This window comes from Scyliorhinus canicula, chromosome 4, assembly GCF_902713615.1.
Source record: "Scyliorhinus canicula chromosome 4, sScyCan1.1, whole genome shotgun sequence".
Lineage (NCBI taxonomy): Eukaryota > Metazoa > Chordata > Chondrichthyes > Carcharhiniformes > Scyliorhinidae > Scyliorhinus > Scyliorhinus canicula.
In genome coordinates this window covers 163,080,031-163,104,799 of record NC_052149.1, presented here as the reverse complement: position 1 = coordinate 163,104,799, position 24,769 = coordinate 163,080,031, and the positions used below count along the sequence as shown (strand labels likewise).

Sequence of the window (24,769 nt, the reverse complement as noted above, 5' to 3'; positions counted from 1 at the left end):
AGCAAATATATTTAAAACTGCCATTATTCAATTTCATGGCAGTTATCGGCGTAATCGATTTCTTACCGAATTTTGCAATATTAGTTTCAGAGATTAATAGTCTCAACAGGTGCAAGAATGTAAATAAATGTGGATCAGATGGCCTTTGTACCGTTGGTAGATGAAATTGTCAGGCCACTCTGCAAATAGCCTGGGCGATTCCAGATTTGATCCACATCAGGGTGCGCGTTTACTTTCATTCCGGATTTTGGGGTGAAACCTCCTACATAAAGATAAAGTACCGCGGGAGTGCTGCAAGAACTCAGCAGGTCTGACAGCTCATGTGAAGGGAGGGACAGAGCGGACGTTTTGAGTAGGATATCCCTCCTCTGGAAAACATTTCCAGCCCAGGAAGAACCGAGGGTTCTGCCGCTATCGGGAGGAGGCCGGTTAGGGTCGAAGATTGTAGAAGGAATGTGGGCCGCGACCTCACCCCACCGGCCTCCTGAGGCGGGGGGGCCTGTCGCCTCGATTCTTAGGAAAGGCAACAGCTAAATATGTCAACGCAGTGGAACTCGACATCCAAGAGCTTAATGCACCTCCAGATGGTGGTGGTGGCAGGCTCCCCTTGATGGACAAACCGAAGTCAGGGCCCTGAACCGACTTCAGAGTCGGCCCATACCCCGGGCTCGCGCGCATTAAAGCTACCAAGTGCCCCAAAACTCACCGGCTTCAAACCCTTCCGATAACTGCGCATGTACCGGCCGTACGGAAGGACTGGCTCCTTCACTTCCGGTCCCATTATCCAATCAAAGCGGGAAGGGGTCGGTTGCAAGCACGCCGGGAATTGCCGTGCCAAGGTTTGATAAATCGCATTGAACTACAGATCCCGGCGTGCCTTGCAGTTACGCGGCACGCTCCCTTTCGGACACCCGCCCACCCGGACGCCCTCTGTTGACGAGCACCGATTTCACCTTTCTCCCAATTTTTTTCAGATTAACCTGGATTATGCACAGTTTTCTTGAAACCTTCTGAAATGTGAATCAATTTCTGGTTAACCTTTCTATTTGCATCAACAGCTTATGATATTGGCGCGTTAATAATTTTGTTTTAATGGATTTACCAGGCATAGTAACAAACGTGGAAAAGTTATCAAACACTATTTTACCTGTGATGTGAAGATGCCGGCGTTGGACTGGGGTGAGCACAGTAAGAAGTCTTACAACACCAGGTTAAAGTCCAACAGGTTTGATTCAAACACGAGCTTTCGGATTACCAACAAATGTACACCGAGGGGTTGGTAACAGTGTAAAACCCCTCGGGTCTTCAATACCACAATGTATGAAAGAAGCAAAACAATGTAAATATTTAAGAAAGAACTGTAACTCATTGTAGGATACGTGTGTCACGTTATCCCAATTGAATTGAAGAAAGACAAATGAATGTAACTCGGATGGAAATGCACAGTCAAGACAATTTGAAATGTTCTGTAAAGTTTATGATAAATTTTATGAATAAAGTATATATTTTTTTAAAAAATCAAAAAAAAACTAGCTTTCGGAGCGCAGCTCCTTCCTCAGGTGAATCCTGAGGAAGGAGCTGCGCTCCGAAAGCTCGTGTTTGAATCAAACCTGTTGGACTTTAACCTGATGTTGTAAGACTTCTTACTATTTTACCTGACATTGTTGCACTTGCATGTTGTTAACAAGATGTGCACGTGCAAATTTGATGTGTCAAGTGACAATGCTGTATGCAGCCTGTTATATTACGATATTGTAATATAAATATTACTCTTTTTTTTGTCTTGCTGAGTTGTGATGAATTCTGAAGAGAAATAGTCGAAGTCTTCCAGATGATGACAAAATGTTTATTGAGTTATATATAATAAACGAATAAGTTCTTTCACTTTAATACTAAACTAGTAAAACAAATAAGTAATTTTATATTACTGCACTCTGATCTGATCACGTCTTCACTCGAGCTGTTCTCCACACACACACCCCAACAAAGAAAGAACGGGAAACTCCTTTTATAGGTCCGGTTAGTGTTGCCATCTAGTGATCATCTGTCTACTGACTTTACATTAACTGAACATGCATTAACACATAGAGATCACTACATCCTCTTTTTTTGTTACACTTTTCTATTTACATAAAAAGTATGAAAATTGTACATGAGAAATGCAGTATTCTGGTATGCGTAGTACAGCAAATTATGAATCATTTATATTTTAATCCTCCAGATAAAAAGGCCAGCATAGCATTACCTTTTTGATTATTTTCTGCACCTATCTGGGTATTTTAATGATGTGTATCTGGACCACAATTCCCTATGAATCTCCATTTTTCTAGCTTTTCACCCCGGCAGACTACCCTGTTATTTGCTTTTTAGCTCCAAATTGGTTGACCTCTCATTTGCCTACTTTGAAATTAATTTGCCAAGGTTTTGTCCATTTGCTTCATCTATTAATATCCCTTTCCAATGTTATTCTTTCAACTGCACTGCTTGGAATGTCATTTATCTTTGCATCATCAGGAAAATGTAAATATGTGGTTCTCCAGCCCATCATCTAATTCATTATTAAATACAGGAAATGGTTAAGGCCTGAACACGGTTTGATGTAGGACAGCAGTTCCCATATCTGATGTGTTGGGCAGGCTGGGTCGATGTGGACTGCACTTGATGCAGTGTAGCGAGAGGCAGACTTCCAACACATGATGAGATGCAACACGTAAACACATGATGAGATGCAACACGATTTTATTTAATTCCAAACTATTATACATGTTCAACTGTGGGGTGACACTATGCTGACTTGAATGGAGACCTGATACTAGCCTGATCAGACTTACTAGCTACCACATGGTGTTTGCACTGGCTAGCTCATGTACTCTGACTGTCTCAGAGGCTGGGAATTGAGAGAGCGGGAAAACTGGTGCCCTCTGGATGTATAGTGGTCGTGTCCTGACTGGTGATTGGCTGCTCTGTTCTGTGTGCTTACTAGTCATCCTGTGTGTCAATCATAATTATACATAGATGTATATTATGACATCCCTTTTTTTTACATTGTTTGTGTTCAGATAATAAATAGTAAGGTGCATGTGCGTGTTGACGTGTATATGTGTGTGACTATATACAGAATGTGCTAAAATGAACTTGTATACATAGGAAGGTGTCACTAGTGCAGATATAGGGCAGATGAAGTAGTAAAAACGATATCTACAGAGGTCAAAACGATGAGGTAACAAAGTTGTGCAAAAGTTCAGTCTATAAGTTTAGTCGTTGTGGCGGACGACGAATTCTGGTTGACCGCCTCAAGGGTGGATCAGGGCCCGCCTGCACTTGGATAGGCGGGACTGCCGCCAATGCGGTGGTCGCAGAGATCGGCAGGATTGCTGGTAGATCGGTGGCCTCGTGGTAGGGCACGTCCGGAGGAAGCATTGCAGGAGGTGGGTCATCACGGTTGGGTGGAGGGCGTGGAACTCTGCGCAGCGCCCGTCTGTTGCGTCGTAGGAAGGCGCCATCAGCCATGCGGACGAGGAACGATCTTGGGGCCACTTGCTTTGCCACCACAGCTGTGGCGGACCAGCCGTCGTCAGGCAACTGCACACGAACACGATCAGTTGGGACCAGCTTGGGGAGATCCGTGGCATGAGCGTCGTATGCTAATTTCTGTTGGGTCTGAGACTGCTGCATCTTTTGTATGACCGTGAGGTGGTCAAGGTCTGGATCATGGATGGCTGGAACTGTGGTTCACAGAGTGCGATTCATGAGCATCTGCGCTGGAGACAACCCAGTGGACAGCGAGGTTGTTCTGTATGCCAGCAGCGCCAGGTTGAAGTCGGAGCCTGAGTCTGCAGCCTTGAATAGTAATCTCTTGACGATATGGACCCCTTTCTTGGCCTTCCCGTTTGACTGCGGGTAGTGGGAGCTGGAGGTGACGTGACAAAAGTTGTATAGCGGGGCAAACTCAGACCACTCATGGCTGTACAAACAGGGACTGTTATCACTCAGCACCGTGAGCGGTATCCCATGCATGACAAATGTTTCTTTACATGCTTTAATCACTGCCTTCGACTTGAGGTCGGACAGTTTCACCACTTCAGGGTAATTGGAGAAGTAGTCGACCAGGAGGACATAGACACGCCCCTTGGTGTGGAAAAGGCCAACACCGACTTTGGACCTTGGGGAGGGCACTATCTCATGTTGCTGCAGTTTCTTTGGGTTGAGCTGGCTGAAATTTCAGACATGTGGGGCAGTTGAGGACCGTGTTGGCAATGTCCTGGCTGATGCCCGGCCAGTAAACTGCCTCCCGAGCTCTGCGTCGACATTTCTCGACCCCCAAGTGACCCTCATGGATTTGGTCGAGCACCATAGCTAGCATGATCTGCGGAATCACAATTCTATCGAGCTTCATGAGGATGCCGTCCACCACGGTCAGGTCATCCTTGACGTTGTAAAACTGCTGCTGCATCACACGCTGTAGCAGGGGAACCTTGGACGTTTCCTCATGAATTTGAATGACCCTTTCATCAGAGGCCGGAAGGTTGGAGGCACACAATTGCACCTGCGTGCCGATTTGGCAAACAAAGTCAGTTTGCTCACACGATGTGGTGATAGATCTGGAAAGGGCATCTGCAACAATGAGTTCTTTGCCTGGTGTGTAGACAAGTTCAAAGTCGTAGCGGCGTAGCTTGAGAAGGATTCGTTGTAACTGGGGCGTCAGGTCATTTAAATCCTTCTGGATTATGTGGACTAATGGCCTGTGGTCTGTCTCAACCGTGAATTTTGGGAGGCCATACACATAGTCGTGAAACTTGTCGATTCCCGTTGGGAGGCCCAGGCATTCCTTCTCCATCTGAGCGTACAGTTGTTGGTGGGCATATTGGCTCTGGAGGCATACGCAACTAGGGCCCAGGAGGAAGAGTCATCCCCTTGGAGGAGCACCGCCCCAATACCATCCTGGCTCGCGTCAGTGGATATTTTGGTCTCCTTGGTAGGATCGAAAAATTCCAGAACCAGGGCCGTGGTGAGCTTTGCCCTCAGCTCACGCCACTCTTTCTCATGAGCGGGCAGCCACTGAAATTCCGTCGATTTGTGACGAGATGGCGGAGGGCCGTGGTGTGGGACGCCATGTTGGCAATGAACTTCCCGAGGACGTTGACCATCCCTAGAAAGCGGAGGACCGCCTTCTTGTCCCCTGGGGTCTTCATAGCATTGATCGCCGAAACCTTGTCAGCATGTGGCTGCACGCCTTGCAGCGAGATGTGGTTACCAAGGAATTTGATTTCTGATTGACCGAACGAGCACTTGGCCCCATTGAGTCAGAGGTCATGCTCGTAGATTCTGTGGAATACCTGCTTGAGGCGATCGATGTGTTCTTGAGGAGTTGTGGACCAGATTATGACACCGTCAACATAAACGCGCACCCCCTCGATACCCTCCATCATCTGTTCCATGATGCGGTGAAATACCTCTGAGGCAGAGATGATGCCAAAAGGCATCCTGTTGTAGCAGTAGCAACCAAAAGGGGTATTGAATGTGCACAGCTTGCGATTGGGTGCATCCGGTGGTATTTGCCAGAACCCCTTGGAGGCGTCCAGCTTCGTAAAGAATTTGGCATGAGCCATCTTGCTGGTCGACTCTACTCGTTTTGGTGTCGGGTAATGTTCCCTCATGATGTTGCGGTCTAGATCCTTGGGGTCGATGCAGATTCGAAGCTCTCCTGATGGCTTCTTGACACAGACCATGTAGCTGACCCAGTCCGTGGGTTCTGTGACCTTTGATAATGATGCCCTGGTCCTGGAGGTCTTGCAACTGTTGCTTGAGGCGGTCCTTGAGGGGCGCCGGCACCCGACGTGGTGCGTGAACCACAGGGGTGGCGTTTGGTTTGAGCAGGATTTTGTATAAGTATGGGAGTGTGCCCATTCCGTCGAGCACGCTGTGGTACTGCGTGATGATGTCATCAATTTCAGCCTGGAAGTTTTCATCGGATGAGGCCGTTGCCTGCGAGGATGACATGGTGTGGACTCGCTGAACCAGGTTCAGGAGTTTGCAGGCCCGAGCACTGAGCAGGGATGCTCTGTCAGGTCCTATGATCTCAAATCGCAGTGTCGTGTTATATGATTTATTGGAAACTCCGAGTTCGCATGAGCCACTGGCAGCTATGTCATTGCCATTGTAAGAAGTCTTACAACACCAGGTTAAAGTCCAACAGGTTTGTTTCAAACACGAGCTTTCGGAGCGCAGCTCCTTCCTCACCTGGTGTTGTAAGACTTCTTACTGTGCTCACCCCACTCCAACGCCGGCATCTCCACATCATTGCCATTGTAGTCAAGGAGCTGGCAGGCCGGTGGAAGAATGCTTGGTTTGACGCGGTTGGTGTCGAGATCGGATTTCGAGATGAGGTTCGCCAATGCGCCGGTGTCCAGTTTGAACCGGATGCGAGCATTGTTGACTGTGTGGACAGCACACCACTCATCGTCGGGATCCATGCTGAGGTTTGGGAGGTGCTTCACTATCTTGGAGAGAGGCAGTGCATGCTTCATAATGATGCCCACCCAGTATGGGGATTTGAGGCACTCAGCCTCAGGATCTGTTGGGCTGTCGGGGTCGGAGTCTGGCATGGCCTGCTGTATTGAACGAATGCTTCTGCGCCATGGCCGGGATCGCTGGATGCTGGGCAGTGGAGCAGATCTGCAAAGGGCTGCGTAGTGGCCAAGCTTGCTACACTGTATACACCGTCGTGATTTTGCCAGACATTGCCGCTTTAAAAGGGTGGAGCCACAATTCGGACACGTCATGATGCCAACGTCAGCGTGTTCCGTGCGCCAACGTGCATGCACAGTGCGGTCGAACGACGTACGCACCTGTGCAGGCTGGTCGTCGGTCTCGCCGCCCCCTCAGTCATGGCGCGCATGCACAGGGGCCGGAAAAAGCGCGCAAAATGGCCACTCTCGTCGATACTTAGGCCCTGCATTTGTGCGATGGCCTGCACCCGTTTTGCCTCGTGGGAGGTTAGCTTTGCCGTTTCTGCCACCCTGATGTGGGAGTACCAATTGTTAGCATGTTGGAGAAACGTGGAGAATGCACGTTTCGATGGTGAGGGTGAGCTGCTTGACTTTCAGGAGCTGCTGGTGAAGGGAATAGGAGTGGACCCCGAAAACGATCCGATCCAGGATCATGGAATCAGTTGTCGAGTCATAGTTACATGACTGCACGAGAATGCAGAGATGGGTCAAAAAGGATTGAAAAAGTTCATCCTTACCCTGAAGCGTCTGTTGGAAAACTACTGTTCAAAGCTCTCATTCACCTCAATGTTGCAGTTGCTGTCGAACCTCAGCAGGACTGTTCTAATTTCGTCTTGTCTTCGCCTTCAGTGAATGTAAGGGAGTTATAGATGTGGATGGCGTGGTCCTAGGCTGTGGAGAGGAATAGTGCGATCTTCCTGGCGTCCGATGCGGCCTCGAGGTCGGTGGCTTTGAGATGGAGTTGGAACTTTTGTTTGAAGATCTTCCAATTTGCACCGAGGTTGCCGGCGATGCGGAGCTGCGGAGGAGGGCGGACGTTTTCCATGTCACCGGATGGCTGTTTGCTGGTCAACGCTGATTCACTCAAGGTAGGTCCGTCAATTTTCAGCATCACTACCTGGTACCATGATGTGTTGGGCAGGCTGGGTCAATGTGGACTGCACTTGATGCAGTGTAGCAAGAGACAGACCTCCAACACTTGATGAAATGCAACACAATTTTATTTAACATCTAACTATTATACATGTTCAACTGTGGGTTGACACTATGCTGACTTGACTGGAGACCTGATACTAGCCTGACCAGACTCAATAGCTACCGCATGGTGTTTGTACTGGCTAGCTCACAAACTCTGACTGTCTCAGATGCTGGGTCCCGAGAGAGCGGGAAACCTGGTGCCCTCTGACTTTATAGTGGTCGTGTCCTGTCTGGTGATTGGCTGCTCTGTTCTGTGTGCCTACTGGTCATTCTGTGTGTCAATCACTGCCTATCTGCACTCCATTATATACATAGATGTATATTATGACAATATCCTGCTAATTCAAGCACTTGACCTTTGTTCTCAATCTCTGGGCTGAATTTGCAGGTCACCGGTGGGAGGGAAAGCAGGCATGTGGGCCCATAAATTGTCCCCACTCCTCACTCCACCACAATTTCAAAGGCTTAAGAGGAAGGAACAGATGGGCTACTCACCTGTGGCCCAATTGCAATGAATACGCCTCCAAACCCAACCTCAGGAAGATTTCGGACTACCTAGGTTCTCGGGCAGCTATGGTTGTTTTTCTCATGGGCCTCCTCCAATACTGGCTGTGGCCACTACGTCTGTTGGCGATGCTTGTACTGCAGAGCTTCTGGCCTCCAATTAGCTGACAGCTCTATAAGGCGGGATGTCCTGCCAAGACAGACAGAAGTCATACTAATTAATGGGCTATTACCTGAAAAGTTAAAGGAGTGGGCCGGCTAAGTGGAGGTGGGCTCACCTGACATTTCACTGGGGTGCAGCATGCCTGCCCTCATTTTATATTCCAGCCCACTGTCTCCTCCCACTCAAAAAATGAAAAAATACACGCTACAAAAAAGACTACTATACACCATGACACTTAAGTTTCTGAATAATTTAAACACAGTTTTATCTGAAGTTACTGCTTGTTCCCAAAATATGCCCACATTTCATGAACTCACTGAGACACCCCTTTTCCCAACCAACATCCAATTTTAGTAACTATATATAGGTCAAATCCTGTTCATAAGTTCATAAGATATAGGAGCAGAATTAGGCCATTTGGCCCATCGAGTCTGCTCCGCCATTCTCTCATGGCTGATATGTTCCTCCTCTGCTACCGACAATGTTGCAGAGCAAGAACTGGATTGCAAAATCAGCCAGAGCATCTCCTCCTTAGAAAACATGACCAAGGAGAGGGAGTAGGCAATTTAGCCTCCTGAACCGAACACCCTCAATGTGATCACAGCTGATCCAATCCTGGCCTCCACTCCATCGTGCTGCCCGTTCTCCATAACCTTTCAACCCATTACCAGTTAAAAATCTGTCTAATTCCTCCTTAAATTTACTCACTGTCCCTGCATCCACCGCACTCTGGGGTAGCGAATTCCTCAGATTTACAACCCTTTGGGAGAAGTAGTTTTTTTCTCAAATCTGTTTTAAATTTGCTATCTCTTATTCTAAGATTATGACCTCTCGTTTTTGAATGCCCCACAAGAGGAAGCATCAGCTCCATATCTACTTTATCCATACATTTTAGCATCTTGTGTACCTCAATTAGGTCTCCCCTCATCCTTCTAAACTCTAGAAAGTATTGGCCTAAACTGTTCAATCTCTCCTCATACGACAAACCCCTCAAATCTGGAATCAATCCAATGAACCTCCTCTGAACTGCCTCCAATGCCACTACATCTTTCCCTAAATAAGGGGACCTAAACTGTGCAAAATACTCCAGGTGTGGTCTTACCAATGGCTTGCATAGTTGGAGCAACACTTCCTTACCTTTATGCTCAATTCCTTTTGCTATAAATGCCAGCATTCCGATGCTTTCCTTATTATCTGCTGCACCTTCATGCTAGTTTTCTGTGACTCATGCACAAGGGCACCCAGATCCCTCTGCATTGGAGCACCCTGAAGTCTCTCTTCACTTAGATAACAAGTTGCCTTTCCATTTTTTTGATCAAATGCACGGTCTTATCCATGTTAAACTCCATCAGCCACATTTGGCCCACTATCCTAACCTATCTATATCCATTTGTAAGTTTCTTATTTTCTCATTGCAACTTACTGTTCCACCTATTTTTGTGTCATCTGCAAATCTGGCTATAGAACCTTCTATCCCTGTATCCAAGTCATTAATAGAGATTGTAAATAGCTGACGCCAAAGGACCGAACCCTGCGGCACCCCACTAGTTAGACCTTGCCATCCAGAAAAGGATCCATTTATCCCGACTCTCTGTCTTCTGTCCGTCAGTCAGTCTTCTATCCAAGGTAATAAATTACCCCTAATCCCATGTGACCTCACCTTGTGAATCAACATTCTGTGTGGCACCTTATCAAACGCCTTCCGGAAGTCCAGATATATTACATCTACAGGATCCCCATTATCCACTTTGCTTGTTACATCCGCAAACAACTCAATCAAACGTGATTTGCCCTTCATAAAACCATGCTAACTCTGATGGATAGCAATGGCACACAACACCGCTTAGGTGACCAAGTCTGGGAAAACATTTCTTCCTGGTTCAGAGAAGGCACAAAACTGCGTCTTTTGGAACAAGGTTTTTCAAAATTTTCCGGTGACCTGCTCTTACCAAATGGCCGTCCCTTGTGACCCACACAAGGTTCTCTTACTACTTAGGTGAGCCTGTCTGCACTTTTATGCATTTAAAATTAATATAATTGATCTTCCTCACTCATGACGGTAAATTGCATTCAGTTCTGCATACTTAAAGACAAGATGTTGCATGGCAACAAAATCATTTCATCTTGTATATTCCAAGTTTCACTTACCAAAAAACAGTTTCACATCTCTGACATTGAAATCGTTGGTTTTACCCAACTGGACGTTTCCAACTTAAACGCGAGATTTAACTCTGGGGTCGAAAGTAGCAAAGGTTTAATTAATTTGAGGATTTGTCATCCATATGCCATCCCACCTACTTTAACACATTGGCCGATTTGGTAGCGCTGTATCAACATAGATATGTGAATTCAGCTTTAAAGAAATACAATAAATCTGATTCTTCTCATCAACATATAAATTCAAAATAAATATCTGAAATCATATAATACACTCATATACTGTGCATCTGCCATCCACGTTTTTCAGACATTCATCTCATTTTAAAATTGATTCTATAGCTAAATATTTCAATGCACACGGGGAATAATGAGTTGGATTGTGAGATAATGACGGTCTGGCTGTTGGATGGAGAACTCCCAGGTTCTAGCAGTTACATTGTTCAACCTCTTCAATGTTCCCCTCTGTGGATATTGCTATCGGTCTCATTCAAATTCCTTCAGTCGTATAGCCTCACTGATTCTGGCAAACAATTTTCTGATGTGGCCATTTGCAGCTCATGGACCATTTCTAAGTTTGGACATGAGCACCCAAGTGCTCAGCCCAGTGATGTCGGCAACGCTATTCAATGTTAATTGGTCCACTTAACGAGGCCCCACGAGCTTCTCGCTGAAAATGAAATCGCGCCAGCCAATTCTCTGGGACCACGCTCACCAGCCCCCCCGCTAATAAGGTTCAGCAGCATTTAAAACAGCTCTTGTATAGCCAACGCCAGTCAGCTTGCAACCATGATGCTGAGAAGACGGGCCCCAAGATTTGGTTATGCAGACCTGGCCAGGCTCCGAGACGCCATGGAGGCCAGGAGGGATGTCCTGTTCCCCAGAAGGGTCACCACAGGACAGCCAGTGTTGCCTGAGATGAGGTGGTGTCGGCTGTATGCTCTGGAAGTGTGACCAGGAAGTCTGGCCTCCAGTGCCATATGACGGTGTCATGTGAGAGTACCTTAAAGAAATGAGTGTTTAAGAAATGTACTTTAAGAAATGGGTGTTTATCAGTGATCTCAGAGTGTGGGTGGAGCTGGGCTGTCTGTCAGCTTTTTACTTTCGTTTTAGGCTGTTTGATTCAGCGTAGGTTTTAGTTTTGTTTTCAAAGCTAGATAGCTGCAGTCACAACCAGAAGGGGTATTAGTCTCTCTCTGTAATCTAAAGACTGTAAATCAGTCCTTTGGTGATTTAAAACTAATAACTGCTCTCAGTAGTGACTTCAACCTGAAGTGCTTCTGTTTAAAGTTTTTTTTAAGTCTTATCGATGTTACTAAGTGTTGTATACTTTGGAGGATGTATTTGAATTAATGATTGCTAACATGTTCACTGTATGTTTTAAAAAGATTAACTGGAGTTCATAGAATAAACATTGTTTTGCTTCAAAAAATACTTTTCCATTTCTGCTGTATCACACCTATAGAGACGGTCGTGTGCTCCCCATACCACTATCTATTAACAGTTGTGGGTCAGGTGAACTCCATGATACACTTTGGGGTTCTCTAAACCCTGGCCCATAACAAATTGGGGACTCGAGGGGGATAAAAGTCTATATTGAATTGGCTTAGTGAACTTAAAGACAGTGAGGGGTGAGCATATTGTGGTTGCTTTTCAGGTGTGGTATTTCAGTTTAAGTAGGGATTGTGTTGTGGACAATGGCTCTTTCAGAGGCTCTGAAGTTTTTGGGGGTGGAGACAGTCACACGCAGTACCTTACGGACAGAGACTAAAAGCAGACTGTTAGATTTGGCAAAAACATTGCAGTTAACATTACCTGACAAAATGCGAAAAGATAAGGTAATTATGGCGGTGACTAAGCATTTAAAGTTGCCTGAGATACAGTTTGATTCATTGGAAATGGCAAAAATTCAGTTACAAATTAAACAAATGGAACATGAGAAAGAATTAAAGCAGCTTGAATATGAAAGAGCGGAATAAGAAAGGGAGAGAGAGCGGCAAGAGAAAGAGAGAGAGAGAAGAAAGGAGAAAATAAAGAATAGTCCTAGCAGAACAAAAAGAATGAGAAAGGGAGATACAGATCAGGGAAAAAGAGAGAGAGTTTGAACTTTAGAAAATGGCCATGAAACATCACAGTCAGTTAAAATTGGCAGACGTAAAGGGAAACGTACAGTTGGATGATAGTGATGAGGATAGTGAGAAAGAGCGTCAAAGTCGAAGGCTAGGTGAGAATCTATTTATATATGTCCAAGCATTGCCAAAGTTTGATGAGAAGGAGGTTGAAGCCTTTTTCATTTCATTTGAGAAGGAAGCTAAACAAATGAATTGGCCACAGTACATGTGGGTATTACTGATTCAAACAAAGCTGGTAGGTAGGGCTAGTGAAGTGTTTGCATCACTACCGGAGGAGGTATCTGAGACCTATGAGGAGGTGAAAAAATCCATCTTGGGAGCATATGAACTAATGCCTGAACCTTACAGACAAAGGTTTAGAAATTTAAGGAAAGAATTTGGTCAAACATACATGGAGTTTGAAAGGATCAAACAGAGTAATTTTGATAGGTGGATAAGGGCTTTGAAAATAGACCAAACGTATGAAGCGCTCAGAGAAATTATACTTTTGGAGGAGTTTAAAAATTCAATTCCTGATGTTGTGAGAACTCATGTGGAAGCAGAGGGTTAAAACTGTGAGATGTAGCCACCTGAGTTGGCCACTTCCCCACACAAAATGGAGAAACACAAAGACAGCAGGGAAAATTGGACAATCCTAGAGAAACAAGCAGTTTGCAGACTTTCCCTGTGTATTCTGCCTGCAAAGAAAGCAGACAGCACTGAAACCAGCAGTTATGCATATTGATGAGCAATCCCGGGAACAATAGCTACAACAATTAGCTACATTTAAGACATTCAATAGCAAGTCAGACTCCTCGGCGCCAACGGGAGTCCGAAACAAAGGAGACAAACAAGCCAGAAAGAACCGCCCAGCGATCGAGAAACAGCCCCAGTATTGGGAAATTCAAACCGATCGATTGGTATGGGATCCAATCGATTGGAAGTAAGCTCGGGGTCCGCCCAAAAGGGCGCAAAGCCCCTGGGACCTATAAAAGACAGGTCCCAAGTTCAGTTCACTCTCTTAGCCGGCCCTCCCAGCAGAACATCTTAACAGCTCTCGAAGAACTTGACCGTAAGAAGGAGAGGCCTGGCCAACTGCTGCACCATCAAGTAAGTGTCCAGTCAACGCACGCTAAGAGATAGATGCTCCTGACCGCTTAGTCCATACCAGCTGGAAGCCTGCAGACTCAGGATCGAGCAAGAGGTCATTGTTACCTGACCCAGTGGGTTCCCTTATCCAGATAGGTATTGGCCTGTTAGTGGTAGGAATAGCCTAGTCTTTTAGTATTATATGCCTGAGTAGCGATTAACTGTGTATTAATAAAGGTGTCTTGATTTGAACCTTACTAATTGGTGTATTGAGTCATTGATTTGAACTTGAACCTCGTGGTGGTATCATAAGGATACCTGGCGACTCTAGAGCTAAGTAATAAAACAGAGCCAATTGAATGTAAAGCGCACTCACCAGAATGAGCAACAGAGATTACCAGCAGAAATGGCAGATGATTATGAATTAGCTTGGTTTCCGACATCAGTTTCAGCCTGTGAGGAATAGAAACTGGGGACATGAGAAATACTCAAGTGGTAAAGGTAAAGATGATCTGATGGGAGATAATAAGGAGAGTGTACCTCAGACTAAAAAAGAAATCCAGGAGGGTGGAAAAGAAATGAAAAGTTTCAAATGTTTTCACTGTAATAAACTAGGCCATGTAAAGTCACAGTGTTGGTGGTTGAAGAAAAGCACTGGGAAGGCGGATGTGGTAAAACAGGATAAGACAGTGGGGTTGTTAAAGTGGTAAAGGAAGGCCCAAGTGAAGCAAAGGAGGTGCAAAAGATTGTACAGCCTGATCAAGTGGTGATTGAAAAGAAGGTGCTAGATCTCTTAAAGAATTTACTTGTGTGGGTAAATTTTACTCATTTGTATCAGGAGGAGTAGGTAAAGAAGTCACAATTTTAAGAGATACGGAAGCTAGTCAATCTTTAATGGTAAGAGATGAGGAGTTATGTAGTTTGGGAAGAATATTGCCAGAAAAAGTGTAATATGTGACATTCAGGGTGAGAGGAGTAGTGTTCCATTATATAAGGTAAGGTTGGAAAGTCCAGTGAAGAGTGGTGAAGTGGTCGTAGGAGTAATAGAGAAACTATCTTGTCCAGGAATACAGTTTACCTTGGGTAATGATATAATGAGTGATGCCTACTGTGGTTGATAAGCCAGTGGAAAATCAGACAACTGAAGTGTTGAAGGATGAATATCCTGGGACCTTTCCCGATTGTGTAGTAATAAGGTCACAACGTCACAGGTTAAGACAAGAAGAGAAATCAAAGAGTGAAGATGACGTTGAAGTGCAATTATCAGAAATGATTTTTGATCAGATGGTTGAAAAACATCAAGAACAGGCGGAGGATTTGGCTGATATATTAGTTCAGGAAAATTGGCGGAGTTACAACAGAAAGATAAAGAAATAAAACGGATGAATCAGAAAGCATATACGGAAAAGGAATCTGAGTGTATACCAGAGTGTTATTACTGTAAAAGTTTTGTCTTGATGAGAAAATGGAGACCCTTACATATACAGGCGGATGAAAAGTGGGCAGACGTTCATCAAGTAGTATTGACGGTAGGGTATAGAAAGGAGGTGTTGCGAGTTGCACATGAGGTACCAGTGGGAGGTCATTTGGGAATAAGGAAAACTCAAGCTAAATTCCAGAAACATTTTTATTGGCCTGGACTACATAAAGATGTAGTTAAATTTTGTCAATCACGTCACATATGTCAAGTGATAGGGAAACCTTAAGCAGTGATAAAACCAGCACCCTTAATACCCATTCCAGCATTTGAGGAACCTTTTACAAGGGACCTAATTGATTACGTAGGACTGCTTCCTAAAACGAAAAGTGGGAATCAAAATCTTTTGACGATAATGGATGTGTCCACTAGGTTTCCAGAGGCCATTCCAGTACGTAATATTACAGCTAAAAAGATTGTGGAGGAGTTACTTAAATTCTTTACCCATAGAAATACAATCAGATCAAGGATCAAATTTTAAATCAAGGTTATTTGAAGAAGTTATGGATAGCTTAGGAAGAAAACAATTTAAATCAACTGCGTACCATCCAGAATCGCAGGGAGCGTTAGAAAGGTGGTATCAGACATTAAAGACAATGTTGAGGGCTTATTGTCAAGATTATCCAGAGGATTGGGATAAAGGAATTCCATTCGTACTGTTTGCAATTAGGGATGCACCAAATGAAGCAACCAAATTTAGTCCTTTTGAACTAATTTTTGGTTGGGCCACTTTAATTGATTAAGTAAAAATTGGTCAGTGAGAAATTGGAAATGAGATTATTGGATTACGTGTCAAATTTTAGGGAACAATTACGTAGAGCAGGTGAAATGGCTAGACAACATTTAAAAGTTCCACAAAATGTGATGAAATGGGTAGCGGACAGGAAACCCAAAGTTCGTAGTTTTGCCTGTGGAGATAAAGTTTTAGTATTGTTACCAGTGGTAGGTCAACCTTTAAAAGCAAGGTTTTCTGGACCTTATTAAATTGAAAGGAAATTAAGTGAGGTGAGTAATGTGGTAAAAATACCAGATAGAAGGAAGATTCACCGAGTGTGTGTCATGTGAATATGCTTAAAAGGTACTTTGAAACGGAAGGAGAGAAAAAGGAGGAGCTTTTAATGATTCTATCTCAAACTGACGAACCAAATCCAGATGACTGTGAATTTGACATACCTCAAATTAAATTGGAAAACGAGGATGTTCTTAAAAATTGGGATAAATTGTTGCGTTACGGAAAAAACGGACTGACCTGAAAGAGTTATTGATACCATGTGGGCAAGTGTGTAGAGATAAATTGGGATCCATACATGATATAGATGTGGGAAATGCTGTTCCAATCAACAACATCCATACAGACTTAACCCTTTAAAATTGGCACAGGTTAACAAAGAGATTGAGAGTATTCTTAAAAATGGCATAATTGAAGTGGGTTGCAGCCAATGGAGCTCACCCATGGTGATCGTACCAAAACCAGACGGTACCCAACGGTTGTGTATGAAATATAGAAAGGTTAATGCAGTTACAAGAACGGACTCTTATCCTATCCCACATTTGGAGGATTGCATTGAGAAAGTGGGACAATCAGTTTTTATTTCCAAACTGGATTTATTTGAAGGTTACTGGCAGGTACGTTTATCCGAAAGGGCAAAGGAGATTTCAGCTTTTGTGACTCCAGATGGTATATACCAATTCAAAGTTATGCCATTTAGCATGAAAAACACCCCAGTCACATTTCAACAGTTAACCAACAAAGTTGTTTCAGGAATACCCAATTGTGCGGTATACATCGACGATCTGGTCATTTTCAGCCAGACATGGAAAGAACATTTAAAACATCTGATGGAGTTACTCGATCAGCTTCAGGATGCGGGTTTGGTGATAAAACCTAGCCAAAAGTGAATTTGGAAAAGCCCAAGTCACTTTCCTTGGCCATACAATTGGACAGGGTCGAATGGTCACACGGGATGTGAAACCAACAGTTATTGAGGAGTTTCCCTCAGACGAAGTGTAATAATGTGATTTCTTGGCATGAGTGGATTTAATCAAACATTTGTGCAAAGGTTTTGTTGCATGATTGCTCAACTGAAGGACTTGCTGAAGAAACGATAAAAATTTCGACGGATAGCGGAGTTTCAACAGGCATTTGACTGCCTGAAAGCTGTGATAACCAATGCTCCTGGGTTGGAAAATTACACAGGACTCTGTGATCAGATTGAACTAAAGTCTCTGACTTCAAAGAGAAATGCCAAGTCGTAGAGAACTGGACGGATCATGCAGAGACCTTCCTGTTCAAAGAGACTGTCAATCGAGAAGGATTTCATTTGAAGGAAGAAAAATTAAAGAAAAATGGACTGTTATTGTACCTGTTTCCGTGTGTTGTTTTTGAAACGATAAAGTATATTTACTGTGTGCATTTCTTAAAGGATGGCGAAAAATGAAACCATCTTGAAGTTGATGGTTTGTTTTTTTTGAGGGGGAGGTGTCATGTGAGAGTATATTTAAGAAATGTGTGTTTATAAATGGGTGTTTTCAAGTATCTGTAATGAGAGTAACTTTACGAAATAGGTGTTTATTACTGCAGGGATGTCAGAGAGTTGGTGCAGCTGGGCTGTCTGTCAGCTTTTTACTTTTGTTTTAGGCTTTTTTCTGCAGGGTGTGTTTTAGTTTAGTTTTCCGCTTTTATTTCCAAACTGGATTTATTTAAAGGTTACTGGCAGGTACCTTTTATTGTCACAAGTAGGCGTACATTAACACTGCAATAAAGTTACTGTGGAAAGCCCCTAGTCGGCACATCCCGGCGCCTGTTCGGGTACACGGAGGGGAGAATTCAGAATGTCCAAATGACCTAACAGCACTTCTTCCAGGATTTGTGGGAGGGAAACTGGTGGAAACAAAAGCAGACACAGGGAGAACGTGCAGAACCCACAAAGACGACAACAGGAACCGCAGAAGAGAGGAGTGGAGCACAATAATACGACACCCAGGGCAAAAGGTGGTGCCAAAAAAGAGCCAGACTACCAACTGGGGGGGGGGGGGGGGGGGGGGGCACAAGGGGGGAGGGCAGACGGGAGAAGGTATGTAAAATTTGTAAATAAGAAACATCATACCGTAATTATCAGGTCCACTATATGTTAAACTGTTACACTGTAAAAATTGGAAAATGCCAACAAAAATATATTTTTTTAAGTTAAGATCATGCAAGCTATTTTCAAATGTGGAATTCAATTATATTATGATAGCCTTTCCCCAGAGGATTTTTTTACTGTAAGATTACTAATTAAATTTGCCTCATTGTACAATATTAGATCTAAAATAGATGTGTTGTCAGCTGATTCCACAATGTGTCATTTCGGGTAACTGGCAAAATAATTTATTTGTCCAATCTATTTGACGATAACGTCCCCTATCATTCTTTACATTGCTGTTGTTTCAAGCTCCAATTATTTCTTGCTTAACTCTCTGTCCAATGATGTAACTATTGTCAGGCAGCCTATAAACTACTCCTGTCAGCATTTTCTAAACCTTTTCTACTGGTATTCCTGATCTCCACCAAGAGTGATACTGTACTACTTCATGATCTTATAGGATTTTGTCTTATCTCACTACTAATGTTATTATCTTATGTCACCCTTTACTATCAGGACTACTCCTGTTTCTTTTGCATCCTCTCTGTCTTTTAGAAAGGTTTCTAAACTGTGGAATACTTATTTCCCAACTTTCTCACCATGTATCCTTGCAATGCTGATTAGATATTATTTTGTGCTGTTAGCCCATTTAACTTGAGCGTTCAAATAAAGAGCTTTTAATTGATTTTACTTCTATTTTTTGCATGGACTTTATTCACTAATGCATTAAGCTCTTTGTCCTTTCCTGTCCCACTCTGCTTCCCTTTATCCAAATCGCTACACAGCTCGATTTGTATCGATCTTTCTCTTTAGATTTCTAAAGTTTCCTTCACTTGACCCCAACTCTCTTCACCCACTTATTTTGGCTTCAAGCCCCATCCAAAATCATAGTTATGTGATTTGCCAAAACACTGACCCAGTCCAGTTTAAATGGCATCCATTTCAATGGGACAATTCCCTCATAGCCCACCACTGGTACCTGCACATCATGAATCAAAATCCTTTCTTCGAGCATGTGTTTAATTCTCTAATATGCTTGACCGAGTACCAAATGACACATGACTCCGGTAATAATCCAGACACAATTACCTTTGAGGTTCTAAGCTTTAATTTGGATTCCAGCTCACCAAGCCCTTTCAGCAGAACACCATTCCTATTTTAACCTATGTCTTTGGTTTCTATATGGATCCTTCCTTTCCACTTCAAGTTCATCTCCAGTTGACTTTAACCCTGGCACCATGCAGCCAACACAACCTTTGGAACCCCCATTCATAGTTAGAAAGAACAGTTTCATACACTTTTCCCTTTCAATGCCACATCCTTTTCACTTCCCCACCCCCTCCTGAATGGCTTCGTACACCACTGGTTTGTCCAACCGCAAGTATCTTGTACTTGTTGGGCAAAAGCCAAGGCTCCTCCATCACGACATCCTGGATCTTCATCGCAGCCATAACCTCCTGTCCCTATAAAATGATCAACTCTAAAGTTTTATATAATAATCTTTATTGTCACAAGTAGGCTAACACTGCAATGAAGTTACTGTGAAAAGCCCCTAATCGTCACATTCCGGCGCCTGTTCGGGTACACAGAGGGAGAATTCAGAATGTCCAAATTACCTACAAGATGTCTTTCGGGACTTATGTGAGGAAACTGGAGCACCCGGAGGAGACCCACGCAGACAAAAGTGGAGTGTTCAGACACCACACAGACAGTGACCCAGGCCGGGAATCCAACCTGGGACCCTGAAGCTGTGAAGCAACATTGCTCACCACTGTGCTACCGTTACTTAACCCAACAGGTTTGACTGCCTCTTGGTAGTGTCCGGGAAACTCTTCCTTCCTCTCCCTGACGCCCACAGTGTCTGTAGTTCGGACACCAGTTCAAAAACTATGAGCCAAAATTGTTCATTATAATGCAGATATGACTGTCTGGGATCACAATGAAACTCCCATATGTTGTCGTTATGGCCTGCCCTGTCATGCATGTCTAACCTTATTTATTTATTTGACAGTTAACGAGTTTAGAGACAAAAGATAAAAAATGTAAAAGGAAAATAATAAAAATCAGAACCTACCTTCACATCTGATTCCATCTTCTACTTGATTCACAACGTCAGCACTCAGTTAATGAAGCACCCTGTTCCCCAGTGCCGGGATTGTGGGAAGTTAACGAGATCAACAATGAACTTGTGATTAAAATAAAACAACAGACAAGTAACAAGAAGCAGGCACATAGAGGAATATTGAGATGCTATTTTCCCAGGAACAAAATCAGCAGGAGTCTAGAGACTTTGAGCCCGAATCTCCGGCCTCGTTGAGCTCTCACTCGAGTGAGGGCAGGCCGAAAACGTGAACCATGGCAGGCGCCAAACAGTTTGCAATGCAACCGGCCCGCTTCCATAGGCAAAATTGTGTGGCGAGAAAGCAATTATCACCACTTAAGCCCCATTTCCATACAATTAATAGGAGTGACCCCCCTATCCAATGGCCTCTCACATTCATTGGCTTCCCAACAAGTGGTCACACTGGCGCCTATTAGTACTCCTTTTGAAAAACAGGAACTTGATGGAAGGGGAGCCGAGGAGGCGAGTAGCCATCTTTACTCACAGGCAAAGAACCCCGGGGCTGTTGCGTTTGCCACCTCAGTGCTCGGCAGGGAGTGGGGGGACCCTCAGCTGGGCAGGGGGCGCCCTCTGAAGGGATGGGCTGGCATGGGAGGGGGGAGGCGCGGGGGGTCAAACATGCGCGGCACCAGCATGCCGACACCTGGATCGTGTGTACCCATTCCGGGGTCAAACCTAGCCCCTGCCTGTCTCCTCACCGACCTCCCATGACCCCCATAGACGGCTGAGCCCTCTGGCCATGCGGCTGAAGACTATTCCTGTTGGAGAATTGGTAATCGTGTTTAAGTGAGCACATCATGCAACTCAAGTGCATTCCCGTGGGTGGACGGGCCATGACACATATGAGAGTCAATGCCTAGTATCCCACCTTGATGCATGGACACTGTGCTTGAACACTGCAGGAGGTAACACCACACACTTAGCAGCCAACATCCAAACACCCAAGGGATGGGACACAGCTCCAGGGACATGTCTACAGCCAGAGGGTGGGTGAGTGGGTGGGGAGGGGGAGATGCCTTGGGAGATGGACGAAAGTGACAGCGGCATTATACTGGTTGGGCTCAAAGGTTTTTAATGTGCCACACGTGTCATACAGTTCCCCACTCTCCTCCTCCCCCCCCCCCCCCCCCCCATCTCCCCCACCTTCTCCGCCCTCCGTCGATGCCCTCAGTGATTCTAAATGTGCTTGGTCCTCCTAGCTCTACTGGTCCATCCAGGTGTCTCCCCAGGATGCACATTTAGGGTGGAGGCAGCCAGCTCCTTACCTCGTCCCATGGCCTTCGATGCCCATGGCAGGCGTGCTCTGGAGACTCTCTTGCCGGAGGACACCGGCGCACTTATCAACGGCACATGCACAGCCGAGCCCCCCTGTCCTGTGAGCTGACATCGTTACATGGCCTCATCAAAGGGGTGGAACTCGGGGGGAGCTGGTGGCGACCGTCGCCACTCCATGGAATGGGTCCGGGTTGACACCCAGCGCCCCCTCCGTCCGCTAGGTGCCCAGAGGGCCTTGGGGTCCATCTTGGGATGGAGGGACAACGGGTTCGAGCCCCAACTCCCTCTGCATCATCTGGCTCTGCCAGCCCTCACGACTCTCCGATGTATGCACCAAGGTGTCAACGCCCTCAGTGATGCTCCTCAGTGATTGGGCCACGCTCTGCAGTGACTCGACAATGCTCACCTGCGACTGGATCAAACTCCGTAGCACCTTGTCCATGACCATTTGAGTGTGGGACATGTCCCACAGCACCTCATGAAGGTCAGCCTGGTACTGGGTAACATCCCCAGTGAGTCTGTGAGTCACACATTCTGCCAAGATCCTCAGCCATGGCCTTCACTGACTGTGGGAGGGGGTTGTGGGCCAGATGGAGAGTTTGGCAGGGTGGGAATGCTCGTGAGGGGGGGGGGGGAAGGTCTTGGGGTGGGGTGGGGGGCATTGGTATCTACTCACCCATGCTGCTGGTATAGGTCATTGACCGTTGTTATGGGCCAGGGTTTAGAGAACCCCAAAGTGTATCATGAGTTAAACTGACCCACAAGTTTTAATAGATTGTGGAATGGGGCGCACACGGCCCACTCTACAGGTGTGGTACAGCAGAAATGGAAAAATGTTTTGCTTTGAAAATAATGTTTATTCTATGAACTCAAGTTAATCTTTTTAAAACATACAGTGAACATTTTAGCAACCATTAATTCAAATACAACGCCCAAAGAATACAACACTAAGTAATCCTTAAGCTGTCCTTTTAACATCCATAAGACTTTAAAAAAAAACTTTAAACAGAAGCACATCAGGTTAAAGTCACTACTGAGCAGTTATTAGTTTTGAATCACCAAAGGATCGATTTACAGTCTTTAGATTACAGAGAGAGAGACTAATAACCCTTATGGCTGTGACTGCAGCTATTCAGCTCTGAAAATGAAACTAAAACACACCCTGCAGCAAGCAGCCTAAAACAAAAGTAAAAAGCTGACAGACAGCCCAGCTCCACCCACACTCTGACATCACTGATAAACACCCATTTCTTAAAGGTACATTTCTTAAACACCCATTTCTGGTACTCTCACGTTTCACCTCCCCCCGAGAAAAAAAAAATAAACCATCAACTTCAAGATGGTTTCATTTTTCACCTTTTCGCTATCCTTTAAGAAATGCACACAGTAAATATACATTTTTGTTTTAAAAAAAACAACACGCGCAAACAGGTATAATAATATAGTCCTTTTTTTTTTCGTTTTTCTTGCTCCAACTGAAATCCTTCTCGATTGACAGTCTCTTTGAACAAGGAGGTCCCTGCATGATCCGTCCATTTCTCTATGCCTCGGCATTTCTCTTTAAAGTCAGATACTTTTGTTCAATCTGATCACAGAGTCCCTTGCAATTCTCCAACACAGGACCATTGGTTACCACAGCTTTCAGGCAGTCAAATACCTGTTGAAAGTCCACTGTCCACTGAAATATTTGACGTTTCTTCAGCAAGTCTATCAGTGGCGCATTCAGCAACCACGCTACAAATTTTTTTTCACCAATGTTCGATCAAATCCACTCATGCCAAGAAATCGCATTACTTCCCTTTGTCTTGAGGCTATCGGAAACTCCTCAGTAACTGTTGGTTTCACATCCCGTGTGATGATTCCACCCTATCCGATTGTATGGCCAAGGAAAGTGACTTGGGCTTTTCCAAATTCACTTTTGGCTAGGTTTATCACCAAACCCGCCTCCTGAAGTTGATCGAATAACTCCATTAGATGTTTTAAATGTTCTTTCCATGTCTGGCTGAAAATTACCAGATCGTCGATGCATACTGGACAATTGGGTAATCCTGAAACGATTTTGTTAGTTAATCGTTGAAATGTGGCTGGGGCGTTTTTCATGCCAAGTGGCATAACTTTGAATTGGTATATACCAGCTGGAGTCACAAAAGCTGAAATCTCCTTTGCCCTTTGCCAGTAACCTTTAAGTAAATTCAGTTTTGAAATAAAAGCTGATTGTTCCACTTTATCAATGCAATCCTCCAAATGTGGGATAGGATAAGAGTCCGTTCTTGTAACTGCATTAATCTTTCTATAGTCCACACGCAACCGTTGGGTACCATCTGGCTTTGGTACCATCACCATGGGTGAGCTCCATTGGCTGAAACCCACTTCAATTATGCCATTTTTAAGCATACTCTCAATCTCTTTGTTAACCTGTGCCAATTTTATGGGGTTATGTCTATATGGATGTTGTTTGATTGGAACAGCATTTCCCACATCTATATCATGTATAGATCCCAATTTATCTCTACAAACTTGGCCACATGATATCAATAACTCTTTCAGGTCAGTCCGTTTTTTCCGTAACGCAACAATTTATCCCAATTTTTAAGAACATCCTCGTTTTCCAATTTAATTTGAAGTATGTCAAATTCACAGTCACCTGGATTTGGTTCGTCAGTTTGAGATAGAATCATTAAAAGCTCCTCCTTTTTCTCTCCTTCCGTTTCAAAGTACCTTTTAAGCATATTCACCTGAAACACTCAGTGAGTTTTCCTTAATTTGGTGTTTTTACCACATAATTCACCTCACTTAATTTCCTTTCAATCTAATAAGGTCCACAAAACTTTGCTTTTAAAAAAGGTTCACCTACCACAGGTGACAACACTAAAACTTTATCTCCACTGGCAAAACTACGAACTTTGGTCCATTACCCGTTTCATCACATTTTGTACAACTTTTAAATGTTGTCTAGCCAATTCATCGGCTCTAATTAATTGTTCCCTAAAATTTGACATGCAATCCAATATGTAAGTTCCGATTTCTCACTCACCAATTT

General features: G+C 44.4%; 1 protein-coding gene across 3 annotated transcripts in view; it reads right to left on the bottom strand.

The window, feature by feature from the left end:
- ttc1 (tetratricopeptide repeat domain 1) overlaps positions 1–795 on the bottom strand; it is a 52,433-nt gene extending 51,638 nt beyond the window's left edge. The window contains exon 1 of one of the 3 annotated variants that reach the window (XM_038795458.1): positions 707–795. The gene's annotated coding sequence lies outside the window, so the exon portion shown is untranslated. Of the gene's footprint in view, positions 1–66; positions 683–706 lie in introns of those variants that run through there. The other 2 variants (XM_038795460.1, XM_038795459.1) reach the window with 2 other exon arrangements.
- Positions 796–24,769: the final 23,974 nt, after the last annotated feature.